At 41.4% G+C, this 13,307-nt stretch overlaps 1 protein-coding gene across 2 annotated transcripts in view; it reads left to right on the top strand.

The window, feature by feature from the left end:
* LOC132824713 (protein FAM180A) overlaps positions 1–13,307 on the top strand; it is a 74,145-nt gene that overhangs the window by 25,075 nt on the left and 35,763 nt on the right. Inside the window, exon 1 of one of the 2 annotated variants that reach the window (XM_060839384.1) lies at positions 9,041–9,093. The exons of the other annotated variant lie outside the window; for it this stretch is intronic. The gene's annotated coding sequence lies outside the window, so the exon portion shown is untranslated. Of the gene's footprint in view, positions 1–9,040; positions 9,094–13,307 lie in introns of those variants that run through there. 2 annotated transcript variants of the gene reach the window in all.

Here is a 13,307-nt window from a genome sequence, read left to right as displayed (position 1 = left end):
AATTTTCCCACAATCGCGAAACAACCTCTCCACATCGACCTGGTCAAGACTCCTAAGAATCTTATATATTTCAATAAGGTAACCCCTCTTTTAAAGTCCAAAGAATACACACCCAACTGGCTCAACATCACCTACTAAGAAAATCCCTGTATGTTAGTAAAACCTTATTGATTTTGTCTTACTTGATAATATGCATAAGTCACAAGGTCTAAACCAATTGTTGAGTTTTAATTGTCTATTTTTGTAACTTTGTTGGAAAATGATATCATAAGATGAAAAGTGTGAAACCTCAATATTACAATAAATATTAAGCAATGGACACTCTGGAGACGGGAGCATGCTTCCACTGATGGGTGAGTTCAGAACCAGAGGAGACAGTTTAAAAATAAGGGTACGTCATTTAGAACAGAGTTGAGGAGAAACTTCTTCACCCAGAGAGTGGTGGATATATGGAACGCTCTCCTCCAGAAGGCCAAGTCTCTGGATACTTTCAAGAAAGAGATGGATAGAGCTCCTAAAGATAGTGGAATCAAGGGTAATGGGGATAAGGCAGGAACAGGATACTGATTGAGGATGATCAGCTATGACGATAATGAATGGTGGTGCTGGCTCGAAGGGCTGATTGGCCTACTCCTACACCTATTGTCTATTATTGTCTATAAGTAGTTATGCATTTTTTAATCTTTAGCACCCCCTTTGGATGGAGCTCAGTAGTACATTTGGCAGTAGCCTAATGGGTATGTCTTCTCGAGGATAGACGTCCTATTTGTGTCCCGCAGGTTTGGAGGGGATGGATTCACTGACATCAAGCTGGTACTCTCTTCTGATCACGACTTCCTACTGGCTGCTTGTCACCTATACGAGGTTCAGAAGGTTGGCATGGGAACATAGAAGCTGAACATGAAACTTTTGATCCCAGAAACATTAAAGAACTCAAAAGTGATTAAGATCATTTGAGAAGCATGAAACCTCCCTTTGAGATTTTAGTGCAATCCTGGGAAGCAATCAATGTGCACATCAAGAGGTTTTATATCCCAAGAAGGTATTCAGAAAGTGAGAGAGATATAGAAAGGCAGCATTGTGTTCAATTGTGCTCAAAAGCTGCAGAACCTGATCCTGCTGAGGACAATGGGCGTCGATGTCAAAGTGGATCTTCAGGACCTGAAGAGCCCGCAAGCTTCACTGTTTACTTCGGTGGCCTCTAATTTTCATCTCCAACTCTGTGGAGCAGGGTGAGATGTGGACGTGTTTATTCCTTCTAAAGGCATACTGGGAGAGCTTTGTGATCAGCAGCTTGAAGGAAGATCACAGCTCTGAGTTATCCAAAGACAGCCGAGCCTCCCAATATTCCAACCATCTATCACAGGAAGTGGGAGAAGCTGTGCAAGGTGTTAACTCTCAACGAGAAGACTAAAATTCTCATCTTCATCCTCATCATCATTTTCCTCATAGTACTCTAATTTTCATCTTCAACCGTACATTCAACCTACCTTTATCTTCATCCTCAACATCACTCTCATCCCATCCTTAACTTTATCCAGATCATTATTCTTATCATCACCCTCAAATACTCTCATTTTCACTTTCATCATCATCTTCAAGTTCACCTTTAACTTCCCCCTCATTGTAACCCTCATTTTCAACCTCATCGCAAGCCTTATGATCACCTTCATTACCACCCTCACGTTTACATGCATCACTCCCCTCACCAACCCTCATCTTCACCTTTATCATCACTCTCATCAGTACCCACATATATAAGCAGAAGGGGCAATGGGAGGAAGTTTGATATTGCAATCATATGTAGGAGTGACTCTTTCTCTCCATTGTGGGTAAAGACCTGGCCATCATGTGAAAGGTGCTCTTGGTGTTTCGGTACATGGCCCATTTCCTAAACTTGCACTGCATCAGTCAGCTGAGCTATCTTCTGTTTTATCTGGAGGTCAAAGATAGATTGTGTTCACAGGTACACAAAGTACAGAACCTGGGATAGAGAAGGGAAGAATGTATCTGACATCACCCTCATCCTGGTGACCATCTTCGTGAGCAGTTGCATAGATCCTCAGTACATAAACATTAACTGTTACAACATGCTGAGGCTTGACCTGTCCCCAGGTTGCGAAGGATGGGTTTGATCATGTTGCTGCAGAAGGCTCCAAGTAGTTGGACTATTCTGTATTGCTAGTTCCTTGTGCAAATATTTATATAGAAAATCACCTTTAACCACGAGACCATCAGGTAGCAGTGAACACAAAGTCATCAAGACCCTGTGAGGAAATGAGATGGTTGATTCTGGCAGGTGGTTCCCTGGCAGACTGTCAAAGCAGTTTGACAGAATGGCGCATTGTCAGAACTTTCAAGCATTACCAAGATTTGGTTCAGCTGGTGGTGAGAAAGGCACACTCAGACTTGCTGCTCCATCCCACACTGCCCTTGAGACGGCTGTAATAGTGAAGAGACTCATAGATCTCCTTCCAGGATGTGTCGTTATAATGAAGGTCTGTAGAGAGATGCAGTGATTTTTGTCAAGGCTCCCTCTGAGCAGATCCAGCTTGGGCTGTTCCCTAGGACACACACTAAAACAAATATCAACTCCATCTGGAGGACCATCCAGATGTTCTTTGGTCTGACTGAAAACTATTGGTCTTCCTGCGCAAAGAGTTGTCCTCAACCTGATGTTACAGACTGGCATATTCCAAGGTCCAGGACTACATAAGAAGGATGCACAGAAGCTTGGGGCAGCTGCAGCAGGGAAAAGGCTACTACCTAAGATCTTTCAGTCATAATGTACTGCAAAGCCAGTAACTTAGAAAGCTCAGACTGTAAACTAGAAACAGAATGAATATAATTCTTGTCATTTTTAGTTCATGTTCTATTGTTGCAACTGGATGAAGGTAACTAATTGTGAAAAGTGCCCAAATGAAATTTACTGTATTTTCTGTTTAAATGACAATAGCATTTCATTTCCTTATGTTTTTATCGTGGCCTAGAATCAAAAAGGACGGCTTTAAACTTAAAAGACTGTGGAAGCAATTGCTGCATTTCTCAAAACAATTTATTAATTCAGTGTAGTGCATACACTGATTTTTATTCTAGCAATAGGAGAAGCTGTTTAGAGATAGCTTGGCATCTAAGTGTGTATGTAGAGTGAGATATGACTAGCAGTAAGTAACTGGTTGATATGTGTAATTGTGACCAATTAGGAATGCCAAAGTCCATCAGTCTATCAACATCTCTCTGGTTCCCAAACAACTGAACAGGTTGCGGTGTGAATGTACCAGGGAGATGTTTTTGAAATGCTGGAAGGGCAGGTGTTGTACGGGTGTCTCCGTTGCATAAGTACGTGAAGAAAGCCATTAATTTTCTCCTACTAGTTGCTGCCAGCCTTTCCTGTAACCAGTAAAAAAGAGAATTTTTAGTTAGTGTATACAATTCAGCCTGTATCTCAAGTGAGAGAACAGATGCCAAAAAAACAGAAAGTCTTGGCAAGCAAAAGGAACATCACAACAGACCCATGGACTTGTGAAAATGAACTCTGATGTTACGGATGGAATGAAGACAAGGAAACAATTTTTTGTCTTTCTGTGTCTGTCTGTAAATGTGTGAAGAAATTTTAAAACTGGATTTGAATTTTAACCAGTAAAGCCATATGTAATTAGTTCCTAGCTATGATTCCAGACTCACAGCAATGTGGTTGATGCTTAATTGGCCTCTGGGCAATTAGAAATGGGCAATAAATGCTGGTCTGATCAATGATGTCCACATGCTTTAAATGAATAAAAAAGTAATTCTTGTTAAGAACAGGAAGATGGTTAGTGCTTTCTGTTAACACGATTCCATTAGACAGCTAAAATTGCGACTTAATGTACTTTGATTAAATCATTAACTTTGGGGAGACCCGAGGTGTAGTGGAGCTTGAGAATCAATGGACTTTCACAAATGGTAATAACACTACTGTCCAAATTGAATTATTTTACAATGTAATTAAAAGATATTTTGTGAATTAATTATATTTTTGAGAAAAGATGCAAATTAGCAGGCAATGTGATACTTATGCACTGTCTGCATTGGAAGCAATGGGTGCCCAATAATTGTATGTCACAATCCTGCTTGTGTTTTTCAGGGCTCTATTCAATTCTCTTCTTTTCATGCTAGTATTAACTCATAAGCCACACTGCATCACCTGCTTTGTGGTGTCTAACCTGGCCAAGCATGAAAACTGGACTGGGTTCCAAATGTGATTCTCAATCAAATAGCTGAAAGTTGTTCTTCACACATCAAGAATGGACATTTCTACCAATAGAAGTTGATTTGAAACCCATAGAATGAACCAAATCGCACAGCGAACATACAACTGTGATTATAGCCATGAGATGACATTGAGACATATTCCAGAATACCAAGGTGAACATCAGTTTATGTTGGTCTCAGAGTGAAGTCAGGATGTGTGACACTGAAACTTTGTTACATATATCTTGAACTATGGAGGGCAGTTTTGACCATGTTTAGTAGTGTCAGGGACATATCTACATTTCTCCCAATGTCTAATTCCTTCAACTTCAATAGTTGAAATTAGGAAAGATGTAATCTGATTTGCTCTTGTATTATTATTTAAAGTGTAAATCCTACCCAATATATGTAGGATTCACACTGATGGAAGTGATACTGGACCCAAATGTGTGGGAGAGGAAATGTGTGCATTTATAAAGTGACATTTTGAGACAAATTCAATGAGTTCATAATTTAATGTAACGAGCCAGGACATTTGCAAAAGGGCGTGTGTTGTTGAGAGGGAGGGTGTTTGCAAAATCTATCAACACTTCTAACTAACAAAAATCTGGTATATTACACCAAATTCTGTAATCTTATTACTGTGTCACAATATATGACAGATGGATGATTTAGTATTTTAGATTAAGATTATCTTGATTTCTCCATTAAATGCTACAGAAAGTGTGAGATCATTCTACAGATGTCAAACCATTTGAGGAAGCTGCTTTAATTCAGACTGATGTCATGCTGAATGATAATGGAGAGTGCCTCTGGCAGCAAGATTCCTGGGTCTGGTGGGGTAGCATTGATAAAAATTTCAGTGTGAAATGTTCTGCTGTAACATTATTACTCATCTACTACTGGAAGCCAGAAGTTTCTTGTGAGAACTTCTCTCCCCTTGGATTTATTGCATGCTGTTTATTTAAGGACATTTATGTCCAAGTCAATTAAGCAAATAATTCTGAGGCTGCTTTTAAACTGTAGGATTTACCATTATACTTAGCATTGCTATGATTTTGGAATCATTTTCTAAACACATTTGATTACTAACATATTCACATAGATTTTACCTGCTGTCAAAGTTATGCAACATCCAAACTTTATAAACACTGCAGCGAGAGTTACATCACTAAAATAGCTCTTGGCATGACTTAGAATGTAAGGACTTGAGCAATCAGAACATGTGGGCCTCAGCAGAACGGAAATATTAATTTATTGAACACTCTCTCCTAGGTGCCACAGTTTTGAAACAGAAAAACTAATATGGAATTCAAATAGTGCACATCAATAATATTTCCAGAGAGGTTTCCAGTCCGTGGAATCACCCTTCTGTTCTGTTCATCAAAGACCTGCTCGGGAATATAAACTGCGAGATTTAAAGGGATATTGTTATGCAGCTATGACCAGATGTCACATGATGCAGTATAGCTGTGATAGTCCATAGCACCAGCACTCTTCCAGCAGGTAGTTGGACGATGCCCTGGGGATATGGGACAAACTCTACTCAAATTTCTCATTATTGTGTGTTCCATTTAAAGCTGACTTTGTTAACATTATTAAAATAACAATGTTAAATCAAAACAAAGTAGTGACAATGTAGTTGTTTGATGTTGTGAGTTTAAAGTTTACATTATTTGTCCCATACTGCCTGTTCCATGGCCTGCCTGCTCTCAAGACTTTTTCCTTATGCTTCATGTCTGTACTCAGTCCTGAGATCCTTCTGACCTTCCACCAGTTCCTGACCCTGGTACCAACCTCCCATTCCCACCCTGTTCTTACCTCTCAGACCATTGACATCTGCTGCTCTCTTGTCTCCTATTCTTAAAATGCACTGAAGTCCTGTACTCTATCTCATGGCGGAGGTTAATTGGTTAGGACAGCAAATTCTGGGCTTTAACTGCAACACACTGACCAACATCTGCCACTAGATGGTATCTAATCAATTAAAACTTCATCAAACAATTGTAAATATAATGTGTTTAAGTATTCACATTTTTATTGTATTTCTTCTGTATTTTCAAACTTATTTTATTTCAAAGATTATTTTATGAACGCAGGCATTTTATATCATTTTGACTTAGTGATTTAGAAGTCTTTTCTGCTGAGGAATGTCCTGAATTACCTAACTGTACATGGTTTCTTTCATTTTTAGCAATTTATTTTATTTCAGCAAAGAATGCATATTAGTGTACACATAGAGTACTGTATTTCAACCAGCACATTTCTTTTTCAAAGCAAGACATGTCTGAAGGTACCTATTCCAGTTTTGATTTCTACAGAAACCTGTGAATGACTTAAGGTCATTTCATTTAATGTTATGATTTTCCGTTGCAATAAGCCACAACTTTGAGTTCAGCACAAATATCTTATTTTTTGTCTTTGTTAACCTATTATCTGATCATGTATGTAACTTAATTATTATTTCCAAGGTTTTTCCTGCCATTTTTAACAATCAAAATGGTAGCTACCCGCTTCTCCCAGGGTTATCCCTCCATATGCATAAAAGATGGAGATTCATGTTTCTGGGTCATTGCCCAAGGCTTGTTGATTTTAGACCTAACCATTTCAGGCAGAGATCATTCTGTATGCCCTGTTTATGCCAGCTGCCTTTACAAGTTAATTTCTGGGACTTGAATCCAAGAATTATTTTTACCAGAAAGACTGCAGCAAATAGGCATGGTGTACAAAGGGCTGCTTTGGAATGAGAAATGGAGAGGATATATTTTGTTTTCCTTCCCTTTTGCTGAGCTGACTTTTCCTTACCCAGGGCCAATACTGGAAGCAAGTTGAAAGTTTTGGAGATAAGTGGTTTTTGAACAAAATTACAGTTAATTTGCTCATGGAAAGACTGTCAGTTCACTTTAATCAAAGGGTGGTGATATGGAAACAAATACTGTTTGTTTAGAAATAGACTATGTTTGGGAAGAATAACAACAGGATAATGCAGAAGACAGGAAGCACCAAGAAAAAAAACAGAATAGACATATTGGCATTTCAGGAAAGCTGCCCAGAATCTTTACTTCTCAACTAGTATGGAAATATACGTTTGGCTGGTGAGTGGAGAATTAAAGATGAAAACTAAGAAATCAAACAAATCAGGCAGATTGTTGAACTAAATGAGTTTCAAAGATATAATGCAGCAAATCTAGAACATGGTTTAAAATTAATCTGCAATGGTAAAATAAAGGGATCCAGATTTAACTTCTAACCTGCAAAATATATGAAATGTTTAATCAGACACTGAAGTGGTTTGCACTCTGAAATTTAATCACAAGCACAACCAACTTAGAGTCATAGAGTCATAGAGATGTACAGCATGGAAACAGACCCTTCAGTCCAACCCGTCCATGCCAACTAGATATCCCAACCCAATCTTGTCCCACCTGCCAGCACCTGGCCCATATCCCTCCAAACCCTTCCTATTCATATACCCATCCAAATGCTCTTAAATGTTGCAATTGTACCAGCCTCCACCACTTCCTCTGGCAGCTCATTCTATACATGTACCACCCTCTGCGTGAAAAAAGTTGCCCCTTAGATCTCTTTGAGATCTTTCCCCTCTCACCCTAAACCTATGCCCTCTAATTCTGGACTCCCTGATCCCAGGGAAAAGACTTTGTCTATTTATCCTATCCATGCCCCTCATATTTTGTAAACCTCTATAAGGTCACCCCTCAGCCTCTGACGCTCCAGGGTAAACAGCCCCAACCTGTTCAACCTCTCCCTGTAGCTCAGCTCCTCCAATCCTGGCAACATCCTTGTAAATCTTTTCTGAACCCTTCTTCTGTGCTAGGTTTGAGTTGAACCTAGCAGAAGAAGAAGATGGTTGTGATTATCGGAGCCAGTCATTCCAGCTCCAAGAAATCCCTACAGAAGTTCCTCAGGGTACTGTCGCAGGGCCAACAATCTTCAGCTGCTTCATCAATGAGCTTCTCCACATCATCAGGTCAGAAGTAGGAATGTTCGCTGATACTGAAGCAGTCTATGTTCAAATGCATCAAGAACTGAACAATATCCAGGCTAGGGCTGACAAGTGGCAAGTAACATTCACGTCACATAAATGCTTGACCATAATCATTTCTGACAAGAGAGAATCTAACCATCAACCCTTGACATTCAATGGCTTTACCATCTCTGAAATCCCCCCACTATCAACATCTGGGATTGCCACTGACCAGAAACTGAACTGGACTAGGCATATAAATATAATGGTTATAAGAGCAGGTCAGAGGCCAGGAATATTGCAGCAAATAACTCACCTACTGATTCCCTAAGTCTATCTACTATCTACAATACACAAGTCAAGAGTGTGATGGAATCCTCTCCACTTGCCTGAATGAGTGCAGCTCCAACATCGCTCAAGGAGCTTGACACTATGCAGGACAAAGTAACCCACTTGATTGACACCAAATCTACAGGCATTCACTCCCTCTGCCCTTGATGTTCAGTAGCAGCACTTTGTACTTTCTACAAGATACCACTGCAGAAATTCACCAAGGCTCCTTATGCATTTTCTACCAATCACATGATATCTACCATCTAGAAACACAAGGGTTGCAATATATAGTTGAACATACCACTAGCAAGACCCCTCCAATCCAGACACCATTCTGATTTAGAAACAGATTGGTATTCCTTCATTATCACCAGATCAAAATCCTGGAATTCCCTTTCTAATCGTATGGTGGGTCTACCCACAGGAAATGGACTGCAGCACTTCAAGAAGGCAGCACACCATCACCTTCTCAAGGACAACTAAGGATCAGCAGCTCAGCCAGTGCCGTCCCCATCCCACGAATGAATGAAAAAGGACTGTTGCAGGTCAGAAAGGAGAAGCATCTGTTAAGGTGGTAATGAGTTGTCTTCTTGAACTGCTGTATTCCACTTGCTGTGGATAGACCCACATGACTGAATGAACAACTGAGTGATCTCACATAGGCCACCTGTTGTTTTTTGGAAGGAGCTAGTCACATGGAAGATTAAAGTGGCTATCACCTTAATAAGCACATGGAGAGGATAGCCTCCCACTCCTACACCTCTCCAGCATACAGCATAGTTCTTTCACAGTTTTCTAGAACATTGGGAGTCTGCACTATCCCCAGGAAATGGAGTTTGGGATTGTGATAACCCCTACAAGGCCCACGGGGGAATCACTAATTAATACCCTCATAGATCCCGGGATGGGTCTGCAGAACTGTCTGTCCTGGACTGAGACTAGTCGAAGTACACCTGAATTGTGGCTGTATTTTAGTGTTCAATAATAAATAATGTTCATTTCCAGTCAGGATTCCTGAGTAATTACAGGGGTGAAAAAATCCAGTCCTCCAATGAGACATCATGCTTCCTGAGGGATCCTGTCGCAGCGAGATCTGAGTGATCTTCAGCCTCTGCAGTGGCCACCCTGGGCATTGTCCCAATTAATATTCAGTTGCATTTTGCATCTAGACAACAGAAAATGATGGCAGGGTCCCCCTGGTTGCTAAGTACCCCCAGACCCCCTTAAAGGTTTCCCTCCCTCCAGATAGCCTCCATGTCCCCTTTGTTTTTCACTACCCCAATACTCTGATGCTACCTATCCCCGTATATGTGGAGACCCATCATATTGAACTTCACCTCCAACTGTCCTCCCTACCCCAATATTACACCTTTAAAGATGTTCAGCCTGCTTCTCTACACTCCCCATGTAGATCAGATTCCCTACAGGGTGGAAACAGGCCCTTCGGCCCAACACCGACCCGTCAAAGAGTAACCCATCCAGACCCATCACCCTACCCTAAACCTGCCCCTGACTAATGCATCTAACACTAAGGGACAATCTAGCATGGCCAATTCACCTAACCTGCACATCTTTGGACTGTGGGAGGACACCAGAGACCCTGGAGGAAACCCACGCAGCCACGGGGAGAATGTGCAAACTCCATGCACACAGTCGCCCGAGGTGGGAATTGAACCCGGGTCCACCATAGGGGTGGCATAGTGGGGGGCAAGTGGTTAGCACTGCTGCCTCACAGCACTGGATGCAATTCCTACCTCAGGTAACTGTCTGCATGGAGTTTGCACATTCTCCCCGTGTCTGCGTGGGTTTCCTCCGGGTTCTTCCCACATTAAAAAAAAGTTGTGCAAGTCAGGTGAATTAGCCATGCTAAATTGCCCCTTAGTGTTAGGTGCATTAGTCAGGGGTAAATGTAGGGAAATGGCTCTGGGTGGATTACTCTTCAGAGGGTCGGTGTGGACTTGTTGGGCCAAAGGGCCTGTTTCCATACTGTAGGGAATTTAATCTAATCATGTAGAGGCCACAATGATAGTCACTGCCAATAGCCCTTTCTCAGAGCCTGTGATGCTGTTCCACTTATTCTCCATACACTTTGATTGTCCTGTCATCACCGTCATTGTCCCCATCTCAACAAATGCCTCTGCTTTCTGCCTCAGCCTTAACACCACATTCTGTATAATATTGATCCCCATTGCCCCTACAGGCTGCCCTTGCATTTCCTCAACAATCACCCCTTGTACCTCAAACATTGTATTTGCCTCAGAGCTACATAAGACTTCAGCCAGTAGTCTCTAGACATGTCTGGCCAGACCTTGACCACCTGTGTTTGTAGCTCCCTGACTGACAACATGTGATTCCCATGATTGCTTGTGGTGGTCCTACAGAGTGACCATTGCCCAATTCTGGGAATATAGTGGAACATTTCCACTGACCTTGAGTGGCCAAGAAGACAGTTGACTGTAGCCAAGCCCTGACACTTTATGTGGACTGTGCTGGTACCGGGACCCCTGACTAACAGGACACTCCCTCGCTGCCTTTACTGGACTGAGGACCAATACTCACTCACTTTCCAATACTGTCCATTAAGTTAAATAAATGTGCAGTGTTGCCACATTGGTAGCTGGAACACTGCCTGTAGGTATTAAGATTGACACCTCAGTGTGCCATACAGCAAGATGCCCTCTTTCTTCCCCAACAGATCCCTTTTGGCAATCATGACAAAGAGTTTGTCTGTGCATCTGCACAAAGAAGCATGGTCAGTATGGCAGTACTGATTATTTTTGACTCTGGCTTAAGGACCGATGTGTTAACAAGCAAGGCAAGGCAAGACAAGACAGAGATGCTGTGAGTCATGCAGGCAAGTACCATGTGGGTGAGCAGGTCTGAGAAACAGCCAGGTCTAAACTGTGGGCTGGGTACCTATACTTGCAGCAGCCTTTCAATGCTAATGGTTGGTGTGTCTTGCAATGTGAGTGCGTGCTTCCTAATGAATTGCAAGTTGGGTGAAGAGGTGCTATAAGGATCATGAGAAGTTGGCAAGTGTCAGATGTGAATGTCAAGGGATACATGCGGCTGAGCCCATACATCATGCCCTGAGCAGCATGGAGGTTCCTCATGGCTAACAGAGAGCTGAAGTCACCTGGTACCCCCTCAGGAATTCTGAACATTGGGCTTTTCCAGTGTGTTTGGGAAAATAGGAAGCTGAATATTTAATGAGGTGAGTTGTGTCTTCAACAAGGTGTTAACAACTATAATTCCCCTTAATTAGCAACTCATTGCTGCTTAGGGAGAAACCTGTTTTGATGCCCAGGGAATGCATAAGAGATGCTGTGAGCTGCTCCTGATATCGTGATAAGCCTCACTGGGAAGCTCACATGATTCTGCCACTTTTCTTACTGTAGCACACATCGTTCCAACCCTTATACAATTCCATCCAATGTTTTCAGCTGCAGGCTTAGAATTTTAGTGTGGGATAGGTGAGAACATCCTGTTGCTGTCAGCAAAGAAATCCTTTCCCAGGTGTTGTACAATGATGATTATGTTACATGTGGTTAATGGGTGAGGCTGAAGAGTTCTACTCCAGTTGGTGAAGGGGAAAGATGTATCTGTACCAGTGCACTAAGGCTCTGGTATTTATTACCAACCAAAGCTCATTGTACTAATTGCTATTATTGCAAAAACACAATTGCTATCTCAGAATAGCATGATGTTAGCATGGTGCATCCTCTACCACTAATCGCTAAACAGACTCAAGATAAAGTGAAGACAAAAGAGGATTGGTGGTTGTAAACTACTTGAAACAACCCTTACTCAATATCATATACTGGCAGAAGGTACATCTGGGATGGTGTGGATGAGAGGAGCTGGGGCAATCTGAAGAAGGATGGAAGTGATTGAAGTAAATGAGGGATTGAAGTTGTTGTTTCAGAGATCTATACCTTGCAGAAGTAGCCATTCTCCCTAGTGAGCTATCTCTCAACCAGGCTCATTGGCAGGGAGTGGGAAAACTAGGAGAGGGCTATACATGAATCAGTAATGGTCTTTGCTACTACACCAGGTTCTACTTTCAGGTAAACAATTTTTTCAAAAACATATTGTTTTGCTTGTTCCCTCCAGAGGTCCCTTTAAACATCTCTGGTTAGAACACCATATTTTACTGAATACTGTGGCTGTAACATGTAAAGAAGGTCTCAACTAAACATAAGGCCCCTTAAGGGTTCAACAATGTCTGAGTCAGGAGCCCTGATTGGCATTTTGTTTTGCCTTTACCAAGAGTCTGGACAGTGCATCCCTAGTGCATAATGGGCATGTACACATTACTTACCATAATGGACAGCTGGGAGAACATTTTTCATCTGTAAAACAGGCAAGCATCATCAAATTTCTGGGTTCCAGTACTTATGGAACAAAATTTGAAAGGATCATCAAGGTAGATTTACCGCTTGCCTAGGCTTTAGGCTTCAGTTTATTCCCAAGTGACCTTTGAGACCAATAATGTGGTGCCTTCTGACCAGGGGTATCTCAATCAGAAGAGACTGCAGATTACTCTTTCACTTGCTTGTTTTCAATTTGTCGTTTTAACTTTATCTTTTGTTATTGTTTAACAAGAAAGTGAATTTATATAGAGCTTGTACAGTGTCAAATGATTCTGAAACTCTGCATATGAACGTAATCAAATAAAAAAATTGATAATAAGTCAGAAAAGGAGAAATTAAGATGTGTGATTAAAATCCTGGTCAAAAAGCTAGATCTTAACCATTTT

The sequence above is a fragment of the Hemiscyllium ocellatum genome, chromosome 19 (genome assembly GCF_020745735.1).
Source record: "Hemiscyllium ocellatum isolate sHemOce1 chromosome 19, sHemOce1.pat.X.cur, whole genome shotgun sequence".
Taxonomy (NCBI): domain Eukaryota; kingdom Metazoa; phylum Chordata; class Chondrichthyes; order Orectolobiformes; family Hemiscylliidae; genus Hemiscyllium; species Hemiscyllium ocellatum.
Note: the sequence above shows the minus strand (reverse complement) of the source record. Positions and strands in the feature narration are given on the sequence as shown.